This window comes from Macaca nemestrina, chromosome 15 (assembly GCF_043159975.1).
Source record: "Macaca nemestrina isolate mMacNem1 chromosome 15, mMacNem.hap1, whole genome shotgun sequence".
NCBI classification, from domain to species: Eukaryota; Metazoa; Chordata; class Mammalia; order Primates; family Cercopithecidae; genus Macaca; species Macaca nemestrina.
In genome coordinates this window covers 60,260,264-60,279,088 of record NC_092139.1, presented here as the reverse complement: position 1 = coordinate 60,279,088, position 18,825 = coordinate 60,260,264, and the positions used below count along the sequence as shown (strand labels likewise).

Genomic DNA, 18,825 nt, shown 5'->3' with positions numbered 1-18,825 from the left:
CAGTCAGGGGTCTTCTCTCTAATTCCTGGTACTGCTACCCAGCCCGAGACACATGCTTGGTTTGAACCAGGGAAGCCAGTGTCTCCAGGTACCAGCGCAGAGGCCCATGGGAAGGCACTTTCGTCTGTGGAGACCCAGGAATGCTTGTTGGAGGCACGATTTTTTTTTTTCTGCTACATGTGCCCCACCTGCCAACACTCCAACCTTACTATCCCCTCAGGAGCCTCCGGTCCTTTTTGTGGTACCCATAACGGGCCTGAAAGGCACTGTGTGTTTGATACAGGGACCCCAGGGTGCCCACAGCCCAGCACTGTGGCTGACGGGAAGGCACTCTCGTTCCTGGTGAGCACAGGAACGCTTCTCACTGGCACTTTTTTTTTCTTTTTCTGCCACAGGAGCCCCATATGCCCTCCTTCTAAACTCACCTTCCCCTCAGTGTCTTTCTGTCCATTTTGGAGTACTCCTAGTGGGCCCGAGACACACCCTGGTTTTGAACCATGGAAGCCGTGGTCCCCGGGGCCCAGCGCACATACTGATGGGAAGGCAATTTCGTCTGTGGTGGACCCAGGAACGTTTCTCAGTGGTGCGATTTTCTTTCTTTTTTTTTCTGTCATTGGTGCCCCACCTCCACTCTCTCACAGTTTACCTTTCCCTCAGAGGCCTTTTACCAGCTTTGGGGTACCCGTAGCAAACCCAAGATGCACCCTGTATTTGAACCAGGGAAGCCAGAGTCCCCGGGGCACAGCGCATGGGCTGATTTAAGGCACTGTCATACGTGGGGGGAACTGGCCCCGCTTCTCAGAGGTGCCTTTTTTTCCTCTCCCTCAGTTGCCTCTTCTTCCTGCACCTAACCTTCCACTCAGGGGCCTTATGCCAGGTGGGCCTTATGCCCACCCCTAGTGGGCACCAGAATCACCCAGGTCCGAACGAGGGACATATGGGTCTCTGGGTAGCAGTGCAGGGGCTGATGGGAAGGCACGTTCATCCGGGGATGACCCAGGAATGCTTCTTGGTAGTGCCTTTTTTATCTTTCCTGCCAATGGTGCCCCAACTACACTCCCTCAAACCTTACTTCCCCCTCAGGAGCGTTATGCTTTCTTTGTCATACCACTACCAGACCCAAGATGCACACTGGTCTGAAAACAGGGATGCCAGGTCCCTGGGACCCAGTACAGGGGCTGATGGGAAGGCAGTTTCATCCCTGGGAGACCCAGGAATGCTTCTCGCCAGTGTGTTTTTGGTAATTTCTGACACAGGTGCCCCACATCCCCTCCCTCAAACTTTACCTTGACCTCAGGGAAATTCTGTCCGCTTTGAGGTACCACTAGTGGGCCCGAGAAGCATCCTGGGTTTGAACCAGGGACACCAGCATCCCTGGGGCCTAACGCAGGGCCTTATGGGAAGGCACGGTTTTCCCTGTGGGACCTAGGAATGCTTCTCAGTGGTAGGTTGTTTTTTTCTTATTGGGTGACAGCCAGTGCCATGTCTCCCCTCTCTGGAAGGTTACCATCCCCTTAGGTGCCTTCTGCCTGCTTTGGAGTACCCCAAGTTAGCCCAAGACGCACCCTGGGTTCGAATCGGGAAGGCCACGGTCCCTGGGCCCACCGCAGGTGCTCACGGGAAGCCACTTTCTTTCGTAGGGGACATGGAACGCTTCTTGGAGACGCTTTCTTTTTTTATATTTCCACAGGTAACCCACCTACCTGCCCTCAAACCTTACCTTCGCCTCAGGGGACTTCGTCCCTCTTTTGGATACCACTAGTGGGTCCGAAATGCAGCGTGTGTTCAAACCAGGGACTCCAGTGTTCCCGGGGCCCATTGCTGGGGCTGGTGGGAAGGAACTTCCATCTATGGGGGATCCAGAATAGCTTCTTGAGGTCGCAATTTATTTTTTGTGCTACAGGTGCACCACTTCACCTCCCTCATTATTTACCTTCTGAGTAAATAATGTAAATATTACCCCTGAGGGACTTCTGCTCACTTTGGAGTACCCTTTGTGTTCCCAAGATGCACTCTACATTCGAATCAGAGACCATAGGGTCCTCGTGGCCCAGCGCAGGGGCTGAAGGGAAGGCATTTTGGTCCGTGGCGATATATGCCCCACTTCACAGTGGCGCGTTTGTTTGATTTTTTTCTCCAACAGGTGTCCCATCATCCCTCCCTCAAACCTTATCTTCCAATCAGGGGTCTTCTCTCCTATTTGGGGTACCCCTACCTGGCCCGAGACGCCCCCTGGGTTCACACCAGGGATGCCAGGGTCTCCAGGTACCAGCGCAGGGGCTCATGGGAAGGCACTTTCTTCCGTGGATACCCAGGAAGGCTTCTTGGTGGCACGTTTTTTTGTTTTTTGTTTTATTTTTTGCCACATATGCCCCACCTCCCCTCACTCCAACCTTACTATCCCCTCAGGAGCCTCCGACCCTCTTTGTGGTACTCCTAACGGGCTGAAAGGCATACTGGGTTTGAACCAGGGAACCCAGGTTGCCCATGGAACAGTGCTGTGGCTGATGGGAAGGCACTTTCATCCCTGGGGAGCCCAGGAACATTCCTCGTTGGAGTGATGTTTTTTCTTTTCCTGCCCCAGGAGCCCCATATGCCCTCCTTCATACTTCACCTTCTCCTCAGGGTCTTTCTGTCCGTTTTGGAGTACCCCCAGTCTGCCTGACACGCACCATGGTTTCAAAGCATGGACGTCAGGGTCCACAGGGCCCAGTGAACAGACTGATGGGAAGGCACTTTCTTCCATGGTGGACCCAGGAACGCTTCTCAGTGGCGCAATTTTCTTTCATTTTTTTCTGCCACCGGTGCCCCACCTCCCCTCCCTCACAGTTTGACTTTCCCTCAGGGGCCTTCTGCAAACTTTAGGTACCCTAGTTAGTGCAAGACACACCCTGTATTCGAACCAGGGACGCCAGGGTCCCCGGGGCACAGCACAGGGACTGATTGTAAGGCACTTTCATACGTGGGGGATGCAGGCCCCACTTCTCAGTGGTGCTTTTTTTTCCCCTCAGTTGCCTCTTCTCCATGCCCTCACAACTTACCTTCCACTCAGGGGTCTTCTGCCAGGTTTTTGGTTCCCCTGGTGGGCAGAAGAAACACTCAGGGTCTGCACCAGGGACGTAAGGGTCTTTGGGGAGCAGCACAGGGGCTGATGGGGAGGCACATTTGTCTGGGGTTGACACAGGAACGCTTCTCGGTAGTGCGTTTTTTAATCTTCTCTGCCACAGGTGCCCCCAACTCGCCTCCCTCAAGCTTTACTGTTCCCTCAGGGGATTTATGCCCTCTTTGTCATACCAGTACCGGGCCCCAGATGCACCTTGGTCTGGAAACAGGAATGCCAAGTCCCTGGGACCCAGCACAGGGGCTGAGGGGAAGGCAGTTTCCTCCCTGGGGAACGCAGTAACGCTTCTTGCCACTGTTTTTGGTTTTTTTCTGACACAGTTGCCCCACATTCCCTCCCTCAAACCTTTCCTTCCCCTCAGGGGTTTTCTGTCCGCTTTGGGGTACCACTAGTGGGCACAAGATGCACCCTGGATTCAAATCAGGGACTCCAGGGTCCCTCCAGCCTAGTGCAGGTCCTTTTGGGAAGGCACTGTTTTACATGTGGGACACAGGAACGCTTCTCAGTGCTGCGTTTTCTTTGTTTGTTTTTTTTTTTTTGTAGCAACTAGTGCCCTGGCTCCGCACCCTCGAAAGTTACCATCCCATCAGGTGCCTTCAGCCTGCTTTGTGATATCCCAAGTCAGCCTGGGAGGCACCCTGGGTTTGAACCAGGAAGGCCACGGTCCCTGGGCCCCCCCTCAGGCACTGATGTTAAGGCACTTTCATTCGTGGGGGACAAGGAACACTTCTCGGCGGCGCTTTCTTTATTATTCCACAGGTAACAGACCTCCCCCGCCTCAAACCTTACCTTCCCCTCGGGGTCCTTCGTCCCGCTTTCAGGTACCATGAGCGTGTCTGAAACGCTGCCTCCATTCGAACCAGGGACTCCAGTGTTTCCGGAGCCCAGCTCCATGGCTGATGGGAAGGAACTTTATTCCGTTGGGGACCCAGGGTAGCTTCTTGGGATCACGATTACTCTTTTCTGCCACAGGTGCACCGCCTCAACTCCCTCTCTATTTACCTTCCCCTCAGGGGACTTCTGCTTGCTTTGGGGTACCCTTCACGTTCCCGAGATGCACCCTACATTCGAAACAGGGACCACAGTGTCCCTGTGGCCCAGCACAGGGGCTGATGGGAAGGCACTTTGGTCTGTGGCGACACATGCCCCACTTCTCGGAAGCGTGGTTTTTTTTTTCTCCAACAGGTGCCTCACCATATCTCCCTCAAACCTTGTCTTCCAATCAGGGACCTTCTTCTGATTTGTGGTACTCCTACCTGGCCCGAGAAGCACCCTGGGTTCGAACCAGGGATGCCAGGGTCTCCAGGTACCAGTGCAGGGGTGGGAAGGCACTTTCGTCCCTGGAGACCCAGGAACGCTTCTTAGCGGTGCGTTTTTTTTTGTTTTGTTTTTTGTTTTCTGCCACATGTGCCCCAACTCCCCTCATTCCAACCTTACTATCCACTCAGGAGCCTCTGGCCATCATTGTGGTACCCCTAACAGGCCTGAAAAGCACCCTGGGTTCGAACCGGTGTACCCACCAACCAGCGCTGGGGCTGATGGGAAGGTACTTTCATCCCTGGGGAGACCAGGAACGCTTCTCCCTGGCGCGTTTTCTTTTTTTGTTTTGTTTTGTTTTGTTTTTTCTGCCACAGGAGCCCCATATGCACTCCTTCTAGCCTTACATTCCCCTCAGGGTCATTCTGTCCATTTTGGAGTATCCTTAGTGGCCCGAGATGCACCCTGGTTTCGAACCATGTATGCCAGGGTTCCCGGGGCCCAGCACACGGACTGAGGGGTAGGCACTTTTGTCTGTGCTGGACCCAGGAACGCTCCTCACTAGCGCGATTTCCTATCTTTTTTTTCCGCCATCGGTGCCCCACCTCCCCTCCCTCACAGTTTACCTTTCCCTCAGAGGCCTTTTGCACACTTTGGGGTACGCCTAGCGAACACAAGACACACCCTGTATTCGAAACTGGGACTCCAGAGTCCCCGGAGCACAGTGCGGGGACTGATTGTAAGGCATTTTCTTATCCGTGGGACACAGGCCCTGTTTATTAGCGGTGCGTTTTCCTTTTCTCTCTTTCGGTTGGATCATCTCCCTGCCCTCACACCTTACCTTCCAATCAGGGGCCTTCTGCCAGGTTTCTGGTACCCCTAGTAGGCACAAGAAACACCCAGGGTCTGAACCAGGGTCATTAGGGTCTCCGGGTAGCAGCGCAGGGGCTGATGGGAAGGCACATTCGTCCCGGGAAGACAGGAATGTGTCTCGGTAGTGTGTTTTTTCATCTTTTCTGCCACAGGTGCCCCAACTCCCCTCCCTCAAACTTTACTTTCCCCTCAGGGACCTTATGCCCCCTTTATCATACCACAACCAGGCCCGAGACACACCCTGGTCTTGAGACTGTGATGCCAGGTCCCTGGGACCCAGCGCAGGGGCTGATGAGAAGGCAATTTTGTCCCTGGGGTATGTAGGAACGCTTCTCGCCAGTGTGTTTTTGGTTTTTTTCCGACACTGGTGCCCCACATCCCCTCCCTCAAAGCTTACCTTCCCCTCCAGGGCCTTCTGTTTGCTTTGGGGTATCACTGGTGGGCCCAAGATGCATACCGTGAGTTTGAACCAGTGACGCCAGTATCCCTGGGTCCTAAGGCAGGGATTTATGGGAAGGCACTGTTTTCCGTGTGGGACCCAGGAACGCTTTTCAGGGGTGCGTTGCTTTTAATATTTTCTGCCACAAGTGCCACAGCTCCCATTTCTCCAACATTACCTTCTCGTCAGGTGCCTTCTGCCTGCTTTCGGGTACCTCCAGTGAACCAAAGACTCACCCTGGTTTTCAACCGGGAAGACCACGGTCACTGGGGCCCAGCACCGGGGTTGTTGTGAAGGCACTTTCTATGGTGAGGGACTAGGAATGCTTCTCGCTGGCCCGTTTTATTATGTTTTTTGTTTTTTGTAATACCACAGGTAACCCACCTCCCCACCCTCAAATCTTACCTTCCCCTCACAGGCCTTCTTCCCGATTTTGGGTACCACTTGCAGGCTCGAAACACACACTGGGTTCGAACCATGGACCACAGGGTCCCTGGGGCCCAGTGTACGGATGGATGGGAAGGCACTTTCATCTGTGGTGGACCCAGCAATGCTTCTCAGTGGCACGATTTTCTTTTTGTTTTTTTTTTTCTTCCAAAGGTACCCCACCTCCTCTCCCTCAGAGTTTATGCCAGGGTCCCTGGGGCCTAGCACAGGGCCTTCTGGGAAGGCACTGTTTTCCATGTGGAACCCAGGAACACTTCTCAGCGGTGCGTTATTTTTCTTTTTTTTTCTTATTTAGTGCCACCAGTGCCCCGGCTCACCTCCCTCAAAAGTTACCATCCCCTCAGGTGCCTTTTACCTGCTTTGGGGTGCCCAAGTCGGCCTGAAACGCACCCTGAGTTCGAACTGGGAAGGCCACGGTCCCCGGGGCCCACCGCAGGCACTGATGGGAAGCCACTTTATTTCGTGGGGGACAAGGAACATTTCTCGGCGGCGCTTTTTTCATTTTTTATTCCACAGGTAACCCACCTCACTGCTCTCAAACCTTACCTTCCCCTCAGGGGCCGCCTTTCCGCTTTTGGGTACCACTTGCAGGCCCGAAACGCACCCTGGGTTTGAATCCTGGACCCCAGGGTCCCCAGGGTCCAGTGCACAGACTGATGGGAAGGCACTTTCATCCGTGGTGGACCCAGGAACACTGCTCGGTCACGAGATTTTCTTTTTTTTTTTTCCTGCCAGATGGGCCCCACCTCCCCTCCCTCACAGTTTAGCTTTCTCACAGGGACCTTTTGCCACTTTGGGGTACCCCTAGCAAACCAGAGGGGCACCCTGTATTCCAACGAGGATGCCAGAGTCCCCGGCACACAGCGCAGACACTGATTGTAAGGCACTTTCCTACATGGGGGACGCAGGCCCCGCTTCTCAGTGATGTGTTTTATTTTCTGTACCTCAGTTGCCTCATCTCCCTGCCCTCACACTTTACCTTCCACTCAAGGGCCTTCTGCCAGGTCTCTGGTACCCCTAGTGGGCATGGGAAACACAGAGGGTGCGAACCAGGGACATAATGGTCTCTGGGTAGCAGCGCAAGGGCTGATGGGAAGGCACATTCGTCTGGGGATGGCCCAGGAATGCTTCTTGGTAGTGCACTTTTTATCTTTTCTGCCACAGGTGCCCCACATCCCCTCCCTCAGACCTTACCTTCTCCTCAGGGGTCTTCTGTCTGCTTTGGGCTACCACTGGTGGGCCTGAGACGCACCCTGGGTTTGAACCAGGGACACCAGGGTCCCTGCGGCCTAGCGTAGGGCCTTATGGAAAGGCACTGTTTTCCGTGTGGGACACAGGAAGGTTTCTCAGCGGTGCATTGTTTTTTTCTTATTTGATGCCACTAGTGCCCCGGCTCCCCTCCCTCGATAGTTACCATCCCTTCAGGTGCCTTCTGCTTGCTTTGGGGTATCCCAGTTATCCCAAGACACACCCTGGATTCGAACCAGGAAGGACACAGTCCCCAGGGCCCACCATAGTCACCGATGGGAAGGCACTTTCTTCCATGGGGGACAAAGAACGCTTCTCAGCGACGCTTTATTTTTTTTTATTCCACAGGAAACCCACCTCCCCGCCCTCAAAACTTACCTTCCCCTCAGGTGCCTTCTTTCCGCTTTCGGGTACCATGAGCAGGTCTGAAAGGCTGCCTGCGTTAGAATCAGGGACTCCAGTGTTCCCGCGGCCCAGCACAGGGGCTGGTGGGAAAGAACTTTTGTCTGTGGGGGACCCAGAATAGCTGCTCGGGGTCTTGATTTTTTTTTTTGCCACAGGTGCACCACCTCACCTCCTTCACTATTTACCTTCCTCTCAGGAGACTTCTGCTGCCATTGGGGTACCCATTGCATTCCCGATATGTACCCTACATTCGAATCAGAGACCATAGCGTCCCTGTGGCCCAGTGCAGGGGCTGATGAGAAGGCATTTTTGTCCATGGCGAGAAATGCCCAGCTTATTGGCTGCACGTATTTTTTTTTTTTTTTTTTTTTGTCTCCAACAGGTGCCTCACCATCCCTCCTGCAAACCTTATCTTCCAATCAGGGACCTTCTCTCGGGTTTGTAGTACCCTACCTTGCCCGAGACACACCCTGGATTCAAATCAGGGACGCCAGGGTCTCCAGGTACCAGCGCAGGGGCTCATGGGAAGGCACTTTTGTCTGTGGAGACCCAGAAATGCTTCTTGGCGGTGTGGTTTTTTTTTTTTTTTTTTTTTTCCTGCCACATGTGCCCCACCTCCCCTCACTTCAACCTTACTATCCCCTCAGGAGCCTCTGGCCCTCTCTGTGGTACCCCTAACGTGCCAAAAGGCACCCTGCATTCGAACCAGGGACCCCAGGGTGCCCGCGGAACAGCGCTGGTCCTGTCGGAAAGGCACTTTCATCCCTGGATAGCCCAAGAACACTTCTCGCTGGTACTTTTTGTTTTCTTTTTCTGCCACAGGAGACCCACATGCCCTCCTTCAAACCTCACCTTCCCCTCAGGGCCTTTCCGTCCGTTTTGGAGTACCCCTAGTCTGCCCGAGATGCACCCTGTTTTCGATCCATTGACGTCTGGGTCTCTGGGGCCCAGCACACAGACTGATGGGAAGGCTCTTTTGTCTGTGGTGGACCCAGGAACGCTACTCAGTGGTGCAATTTTCTTTCTTTTTTTTCTGTTAACAACTATTGGGTATGTATTCATATATACCCAACCATACATATAGTGGTCTATATGTCTATACACTGCATCCCGGGTATATATGTTTACTCACTACCGGGTATGTATGTATATAAGCCCACCCCCCGCATATATTTACCCACTACCAGGTATATATGTATATACACATGTATATACACCCAAACCTGGGTATATATATTTACCCACTACTGGGAATATATGTATATACACCCGAACCCGGGTATATATGTATTTACCCATTACTGGGTATTTATGTATATACACCCGACCACTACTGGGTATTTATGTATACACACCCGACCACTACCGCGTATTTATGTATATATATTTACCCCACTACCTGGCATATATGTATATACATCCGCCTATAGGCAAATATATTTACCCATTACTGGGGTATGTATATACACACGCCAATGGGTATATATATTTACCCACTACTGGGTATTTGTTTATAAACACCCGCCAATGGGTATATATATATTTACCCACTAACGGGTATATATGTATATAGTGGACCCATAGTGGGCCCAAGACGCAATCTGGTTTAGATCCAGGGAGGCCGTGGTCCACGGGACCCAGCACAGGCACTGACGGGAAGGCATATTCTTCCGTGGAGAACAAGGAACACTTATCAGTAGTGCGTAATTTTCTTTTTTTATGCCACAGTAACCCACCTCCTTGCCCTCAAACCTTACTTTACCTTCCCCTCAGAGGCCTTCTTCCCGCTTTCGGGTACCTCTAGAGGGCTGGAACCGCACCCTGGGTTCAACCTAGGGACCTATTTTCCCAGTGACCCAGCTCAGGGGCTGATGGGAAGGCACTTTCGTCCGTGGAGTACCCAGGAAAGATTCTTGGAGGCGTGATGTTGCATATTTTTCCACAGGTGCACCACCACCCCTCCCTCACTATTCACCTTCGCCTCAGTGGCCTTCTGCCCACTTTGGGGTACCTGTGGTGGGCCCGAGATGCCCCCAGGCGTTCAAAACAGCGACACCAGGGTCCCCAAGACCCAGTGCAGGGACTGATGGGAAGGCACTTTCGTCCGTGGTGGACCCAGGAGCGCTTCTTAGTGGAGCGGTTTTTTTTTTAAATCTGCCTTAGGTGCCCCACCTCACCACCCTCACAGTTTACCTTCCCCACAGGGGACTTCTGCCCACTTTGGGGTACCCCCCGTGAGCCCAAGATGCCCCCTGAATTTCAACCAGGGACGCCATGGTCCCCAGGTCTCTGGGCAGGGGCTGATTTGAATGAACTTTCGTACATGGGGGGACACAGGCCCCACTTCTCAGCGGCGTGTTTTTTTTTTTTTTTCTACCACAGTTGCCTCACATCCCTTCCCTTAAGCCTTACCTTCCCCTCAGGGGTCTTCTGTAAGCTTTGGAGTACCAAAGTGGTACGTTTGTTTTTTCTTCTCCCACAGTTGCTTCACCTCCATTCCCTCAATCCTTACTTGCCACTCAGGGGCCATCTGCCCACTTTGTATTACCCTTGCCGGCCTGAGACACCCTTGTTTCTATCCAGTGACCTCAGGGTCTCCACGTACCAACGCAGGGGCTCATGGGAAGGCACTTTCATCTGCGGAGACCCAGGAACGCTTCTTGGTGGCACCTTTTTTTTTTTTTTTCTGCCACATGTGCGCCACCTCCCCTCTTACTATCCCCTCAGAAGCTTCCAGCCCTCTTTGTGATACCCGTAACGTGCCCGAAAGGCACCCTGGGTTTGAACAAGGGACCCCAGGGTACCCGCGGCCCCATGATGGGGCTGATGGGAAGGCCCTTTCGTCCCTGGGGAGCCCAGGAACGCTTCTCACTGGCGCGTTTTTTTTTTTTTTTTTTTTTTTTTTCATTTTGTGCCACAGGAGCCCCATATGCCCTCCTTCAAACCTCACCTTCCCGTCAGGGTCTTTCTGTCCGTTTTGGAGTATCCCTAGTGGGCCTGAGATACACCCTAGTTTCGAACCATACACTTCAGGGTCCCCGGGGCCTAGCTCATGGACTGATGGGAAGGCACTTTCCTCCATGGTGGAACCAGGAATGCTGCTCAGTGGCACGAGTTTCTTTTTTTTTTTTCACAGATGCCCCGCTTCCTCCTCCTCAGTTTACCTTTCCCTCAGAGGCCTTTTGCCCACTTTGGGATACCCCTAGCGAACCCAAGACACACCCTGTATTCGAACTAGGGATGCCAGAGTCCCCGGGGCACAGGGCAGGGGTTGATTGTAAGACACTTTCATTAATGGGACATAGGCCCCGCTTCTTGGTGGCGCATTTTTATTTCTCTCCCTCGGTTGCCTCTTCGTCCTTCACCTTACCTTCCACTCAGGGGGCTTCTGTCAGGTTTGTGGTACCCCTAGTGGGCACGAGAAATACCCAGGGGTCAGAACCAGGGACATAAGGGTCTCCATGTAGCATCGCAGGGGCTGATAGGAAGGCACATTCTTCCGGGGATGACCCAGGAACACTTCCCCGTAGTGCATTTTCTATCTTTTCTGCCACAGGTGCCCCAACTCCCCTCCCTCAAACCTTACTTTCCCCTCAGGGACCTTATGCCCTCTATGTCATACCACTACCAGGCCCAAGACGCACCCTGGTCTGGAACCAGGGATGCCAGGTCCCTCGGATCCAGTGCAGGGCCTGACGGGAAGGCAGTTTCCTCCCTGGAGGACCCAGGAAAGATTTTCGCCAGTGTGATTTTGGTTTTTTCCCCGACACAGGTGCCACACGTCCCCTCCCTCAAATCTTACCTTCCCCTCAGGTGTCTTTTGTCCACTTTAGCGTACCACTAGTGGGCCCGAGATGCACCCTGGTTTCCAACCAGGGATGCCAGTGTCCCTGGGGCCTAGCGCAGGGCCTTAAGAGGAGGCACTGTTTTCCATGTGGGATCCAGGAACGCTTCTCAGTGGTGCGTTTTTTTTTTTCTTATTTGGTGCCACCAGTGCCTCGTCTCCCCTCCCTCAAAAGTTACCATCCCCTCAGGTGCTTTCTGCCTGCTTTGGGGTACCCCAAGTCGGCCCGAGACGCACCCTGGGTTCGAACCGGGAAGGCCAAGGTCCCCAGGGCCCATTGCAGGTGCTGACGGGAAGGCACTTTCTTCTGTCAGGGACAAGGAACGCTTCTCGGTGGTGCTTTTTTTTATTCCACAGGAAACCAACCTCCCCACCATCAAACCTTACCTTCCCCTCATGGGCCTTCGTCCCACTTTCAGGTACCACTATCGGGTCCGAAACACAGCGTGCATTCGAACCAGGGACTCCAGTGTTCCCAGGGCCCAGTGCCAGGGCTGATGGGAAGGTACTTTTGTCCGCTGGGGACCTAGGATAGCTTCTTTGCATCGCGATTATTTCTTTCTGCCACAGGTACACCACCTCACCTCCCTCACTATTTACCTTCCCCTCAGGGGATTTCTGCTGGCTTTGGGGTATGCCTCGTGTTCCTGAGATGCACCCTACATTCAAACCAGGGACTGCAGCGTAGACATGGCTCAGCACAGGGGCTGATGGGAAGGCATTTTGGTCCGTGGCGACCCATGTCCCGCTTCTCAGCAACGAGTTTTTTTTTTTTTTCTCCAACAGGCGCCTCACCATCCCTCCCTCAAACCTTATCTTCCAATCAGGGGCCTTCTCTCCGATTTATGGTACCCCTACCTTTCCCACGACGCACCCTGGGTTTGAACCAGGGATGCCAGGGTCTCCAAGTACCAGCGCAGGGCCTCATGGGAAGGCACTTTCATCCGTGGAGACCCAGGAATGTTTCTTAGCAGCGCGTTTTTTGTTTTTCTGCCACATGTGCCCCACCACCCCTCACTCCAACCTTACTATCCCCTCAGGAGACTTCAGCCCTCTCTGTGGTACCTCTAATGGTCCTGAAAGGCACCCTGCGTTCAAACCAGGGACTGCAGGTTACCCGCGGCCCAGAGCTGGGGCTGATGGGAAGGCACTTTCGTCCCTGGGGAACCCAGAAACACTTCTCCCTGCCACGTTTCTTTTTTTCTTTTCTTTTTCTTTTTTTTTTTTTTTCATTTTCTGCCATGTTTAAGTATTTAACAGAGTGATTGAGGCTGAAGCCAGACTTTAACCATTTGAAAAGTGACAAAAAGTGAGCAAAGATTCAGGAATATAGGCCAATAACTGGTTCCTAACTACACAGGTTTCTTGAATACAGAACCCTGCCAGACCCAGCACCTCACGCCTAGAATCCCAGTCCTTTGGGAAGCTGAGTTGGAAGGATCACTTGATGCCAGGACTCCAGGACACAGAAAGACCCCATTTCTACAAAAAAAATATATATATATATATATAGAACAAAAAATTACCGGCAGATGCAGTGGCTCATGCCTATATTCCCATCACTTTGGGAGACCGAGGCGGGTGGATCACTTGAGGTCAGGAATTTGAGACAAGACTGGCCAAAATGGTGAAACCCCATTTCTATTAAAAATACAAAAAGTAGCCAGGTGTAGTAGCACACGCCTCCCAGCTGCTCAGTAAGCTAAGGGAGGAGAATTGCTTTTATATGGGAGGCAGAGGTTGCAGTGAGCCGAGATCGTGTCATTGCACTCCAGCATGGGCAATACAGTGAGATTCTGTATCAAAAATAAAATAAAATAAAATGTCCGGACATGGTGGCTTCCCCCTGTCATACCAGCTCCTCAGGAGACTAAGGCACGAAGATCTCTTGAGCCCAGAGAGCTAGGGGCTGCAGTGAGCTATGATCACGCCACTGCACTCCAGCCTGTGTGACACAGCAAGACCCTGTCTCTAAAATAATAATAAAAGTAAATGAAAAAGAACCCTGGGCCCCATCTGAGAGATTCAAATTCGTTTGCTTTAGCACAGGGCCATGGAATCTGTCCCAGCATCCTAAAAGCTACCTCAGTGAGTTAAGAGGAAGGATTGGCATTGAAAGAGCTGTCAACAAGCTGTGACAAAGAGAAAGCTCCTCTGTCAGGCAGGGAAGTGGAGTCAAATAACAGGTTTTTGTTTGGTTTTGTTTTGTTTTGCAGGAGAGGAGCTGACTTAGGAGCAGGTCTAGCAAGATTGCTCTTGAGCCTGTGCAGGAGAGCAGAAAGGCTAGGAGGCTGCAAACAGACAGTGGATAACTGAAAAGTGAAATTTCTACTGGATTGCAAATCCCTGGATGCCATCCCAGTGAAGATCTAAGATGAAAAATACCCCTCCATGAAGATGCCTTTCATGGTCCTAACCATGAAACATAAAATTGCCTTTTCACCTGAAAGTTACTTGCAACTTGGTGTAGCATTTTATGCTTTGGATGTCATGGAACATCCAGAAGCAATACCCTCGCCTGTTGTAAATCAAAGTAAAATCAGAAAATGCTCAGCGGAAAGGGAAAGAAAAAAAAAAAAAAACAGAAGACTAAAAACCAACACTAGAGTAAATCTGCAAACCCAAAGAACCAGCAGAGGAAAGGGAAAGAAAACCTGCAGTGTAGACAAACTTTGATGTTGTGTGATGTGTGAAAATATATAGAAATGTTCCCTTACCCAAAAATTCCCAAGATGCTTAACTTGCCACCCACTGGAAGGAAGTAGAAATTCCCACCCAGGATGTTACTTTTAAATACCATTCTCTTTATGTTGTTTCCTAAAATAACAACAGACATTCTAGAGAAGATTTACCAAGATGGCTTAATGAGGTGTCAGATGAGTACCTGTGCCCACGATCCCCTTTACCTCAGGCATCCTTATGCAAATTTGACTGACTCTTCTCAGCCCTACTAGATTAAAAAAAAAGATATAATTGGGGCAGCTGGGCTGGAAGCACAGTTGGGCCATCCCCATGGAGACCAGGCTCTAGCACCACGTGCTCTTCCTTGCCCCAGCATTCCTCTCCACTCTTGCTTTTCAGAGCAGCAGCCCACTTGAACCTGGGTCTTCCTCAGATGATCTCCGCATCAATACTTGTCAGCATTCATGTGCACAGAAATCACCTGTGCAACTTTTGAAAATGCAGATTCAGACTCAGTGGCTAGGGTGGAGCCTCTCGATCTATGTGTCTAACAAGCCCCCAGTGACGCATGTGGTCGTCAGATGGTCCTAGTTCCACGCTTGGAGGAGCTACCTAGAGCCTATAAAATAGTTGCTCCCCTGTCCAGTGTTTGACCCTCAGACTTCTGGATTCTGCCAGCACTCAGATACTTCTGGGACAGGATGCTTACTGTTCATCTTGGGTCAACATGTCAGAAAGACCTTCCTGTATTGAGCTGAGAACTGGCTACCTAGGGCCTACCTTAACCTCACCTACTTCTGGGCCTTGGATCCTATGTAGCAGGCTTAAGGCCTTAGAAAGTGGCTGGCATGTCCCCCAAGTATTTTCTTCAGGCAAAACATGCCAGGTCCTCTGGCTATTATCTTTTAATTTTTTTTAGAGACAGGATCTCACCTTGTTGCCCAGGCTGGTCTCAAACTCCTGGGCTTAAGTGATCATCCTGCCTCAGGCTCCCAAAGTACTGAGATGAGAGGAATGAGCTACCATACCTGGTCTTAGATATTCTTCTTAAGCTATGATTTGGTCATTCTGGTCATTTCTTTCTTTCTTTCTTTTTTCTTTTCTTTTTTTTTTTCTTTTTTTTTTTTCTGAGAAGGAGTTTCACTCTTATCACCCAGGCTGGAGTGCAATGGCAATATCTCCACTCACTGAAACTTCTGCCTCCTGGGTTCAAGCAATTCCCCTGCCTCAGCCTCCCGAGTAGCTGGGATTACAGGTGCCCACCACTACGCCCAGCTAATTTTTGTATTTTTGGTAGAGACAGGGATTTGCCATGTTGACCAGGCTGGTCTCGAACTTCTGACTTCAGGTGATCCACCTGCCTCAGCCTCCCAAAGTACTGGGATTACAGGCGTGAGCCTCCAAATCCAGCCCTAGTCATTTTCTTCTTATCCTGCTTTGTGTGTCTTTAGGCTTCTCCTCTTGTGATACTGTCACCACCTCATTACAGATAGCCTTTATGTGACTTGTGTTGAGCTTGCTGTCAGCCGTCATCCTTAAAGTCATTTTTACACGTGCTGTGGATCAGCTACATTTCTTCCTAGTCAGTAATAATCATAATAATTATACTTAACACTTATGAGAGTTAATATAGCAAGATGGTTAAGAATGTAGGCTCTGGAATGAGACTGCCTAGTGGGAAGCACTATGATTAGCACCATGTGTTATCTATCACCATCACCATCATCATCCATCACTATCACTATGACCACCATCATCATCACCATCACCATCATCTCCATCACCATCATCACATCACCATCATCACCATCATCACCACCATCACCATCACTATCACTACCATTATCATTACAATCATCACTATCGCTATCACCACCATCATCATCACCATCACTATCATCAACATCACTATCACCATCATCATCACCACCATCATTACCATCACTATCACCACCACTATCATCATACCATCATCATCATCAACATAACCACTATCATCAGCACCACCACCATCATCACCATCACCATAATCATCAGCACCATCACCATCATTCATCACCATCACCACCATCACTATCACCACCATCATCATCACCATCGTTATCACCATCATAATCACCATCACCATCACCACCACCACCATCATCATCATACCGTCACCCATCATCACCACCAACACCATCATCATCATCATCACCATCACCACCACCACCAGCACTTTGCCTACATTAATTGATTTAATTCTCATAATAACTTCGTAGTGTAGGGGCTACTATTTTCCCAGTTTTACAAGTGAGGAAGTGGGGCCTCACAAGATTGTTTTGTGCCGAGGGTAACAGTGACAAAAATCTAAACCTGGGCAGTGTCCTTTGGTTGGTTTTATTTTGTTATTGACAAAAGTGCAAGACCAAATCTGTTCCTGCTATTCATAAATTTCACCTTTTATTCAGCACTTTACCCTTATTTTACACTATCTTTTGGATTCCTGGTTCTGCCATTCCAAGCCTATCTGCCTCCTAGCTTCATGCTGTTATATTCTGAGAAAAATACGTATTTTCACCTAGATCATGCATAAGGTCAGAGGCCATGTGGCAATTCCCTACAGATTCTGTTCATTGAAGCCCAATGGTACACATCTCCTGAAGCTCCCTGAGCCTGTAGTTTTGTAACCCACTCAGAAAAGCCTAGGGATTGGTCAGGCATGATTTGTATTTGAGTATATTTGTATTTGGTTCCTGGGAAACATGTTTCCTCCTGACTTTCAGGTCTCCCTTCCAGAATCTTTTCCAAGATGGACAGTACCCTCCAAATGTATAGTTGCTGAAATCAAGCCTCTGGGCAGGGCTAGATGCAAGGAACAAATACAAAGCAGGGTCTGCAGAACACACATCCCAGAGGTGATAATGATCAGTTAATCCCTGCAGATAGTTAGATCTAGGAGACTGTCCCTGGGCTTCAGAACTCCCTGCTTCTGAATCCAGCAGTGCAAATGCAAGCCTCTATGTTCTCCCTAAACCATAGGTGACTGAGCAGCCATGGTGTTACCAGCATTTCTATAAAGGAAGAGTGCAGGGCAACAGTCTCATTATAGGGGAGGCTGGGGCTGGCCTTTGTTTTAGGCTGTATGTTTATTTGGGGCAATTTGCAAGGAGGGGTTGCCCTGATAGAGATTATGTGGGCTAAATCCCCCATATATAAAGCCATTTTGTGCCACTGCTCCTGTGCCAACTGACCAGAAAGGCTGGACTGATTTCTCCCCTCTCTCCTTTCCTGGTTCTGTTCCCCGACCCTGGGTGATTAATGTAACCTAGCTATGTTCAATTACCCATCCTTTTCACTATGTTGGGATGTCTCCCACATGTCCCTGGTGCTCTTTTGGGCTTCCTGTGAGCCATGACTCTGGGAGCCTTGCAACTTTTGAAGGAGAGCAGGAGGCCCTGGGTCTGCCATCAGTCTGGGCTCTCTAATCACACCATTGTCACTGGAGCGTGCCTGACCTGCTGGGAAGTTGCAAAACAAGCATGTAGGGAACATTCTTCCACCCCAATGTTTTCCCCTCATGAAATCATCCAGCAAACCCTGAATGCTTTCTCTTGGTGTGGTCAGGTAGAAGCTGCCTCTCTCATACTAGAGCAGTCAGTGGCTATTGGTTGACTGAGCCTAATGGCAGATCTAGAAGGATTTGGGGAAGGCTGTCTTGGTTCTCTTGGAACAGCATGTGGCCCTAGCAGTGTGTCTGTTCTTGAACGGTGGTGCCCCTGTAAGCCATGTAAACTGATGGAACAGGGAGGGGAGCTCCACCCAGAAATGGGAAGTGTCTCAAACCTTATTGAAGTGATCTTGAATTGCTGATTTACAGGACTGATTTTGACACATTATTCTCAGGAAAACAGTGGTTTAGGGCATGGTCTCAAGCTCTAATAGGTTGAGACATTTTGGCTCACATTTGCAATCACAGTACTTTGGGAGGACAAGGTGGGAGGATCACTTGATCTCAGGAGTTTGAGACCAGTCTAAGAAAAATAGCAAGACCCTATGTCTACAAAAAATTTAAAAATTAGCTGAACCTGGTGGCACACACCTATAGTCCCAGCTACTGAGGAGGCTGAGGCAGGAGGCTGAAGCAGAAGGCTCACATGATCCCAGGAGATTGAGGTTGTGATGAACTGTGATCATGCCACATCACTCCAGCCTGGGCAACAGAGCAAGACCCTGCCTCAAGTAAATAAATAAATAAATAAATAAATAAATAAATAAATAAATAAATGTTCTGCAGGCCACATCCAAAGATAATAATTAAACTTACCTTATCGGTTGTGACAACTAAATAAAACATAATACATGTAAAGTGCTTAGAACAGTTCCTGGCATTTAGTAAGAGCTTTGCAAATATTAACTATTATTAGTACCATCATCATCTTTGTTGCTACTAAGCACATATAGTACATGCATTATTCGCTCATTGAACGTCACTTTTGTTTTTTGTGGGGGGAGGTTTTGTTGTTTTTT

The 18,825-nt window shown here is 50.4% G+C and overlaps 1 long non-coding RNA gene across 1 annotated transcript; it reads left to right on the top strand.

Moving 5' to 3' along the window:
- Positions 1-14,131, top strand: LOC139358851 (uncharacterized). The gene is made up of 3 exons (XR_011614372.1): positions 1-583; positions 1,641-1,690; positions 13,851-14,131. It is a non-coding gene; the product is annotated as an uncharacterized lncRNA (long non-coding RNA).
- Positions 14,132-18,825: the final 4,694 nt, after the last annotated feature.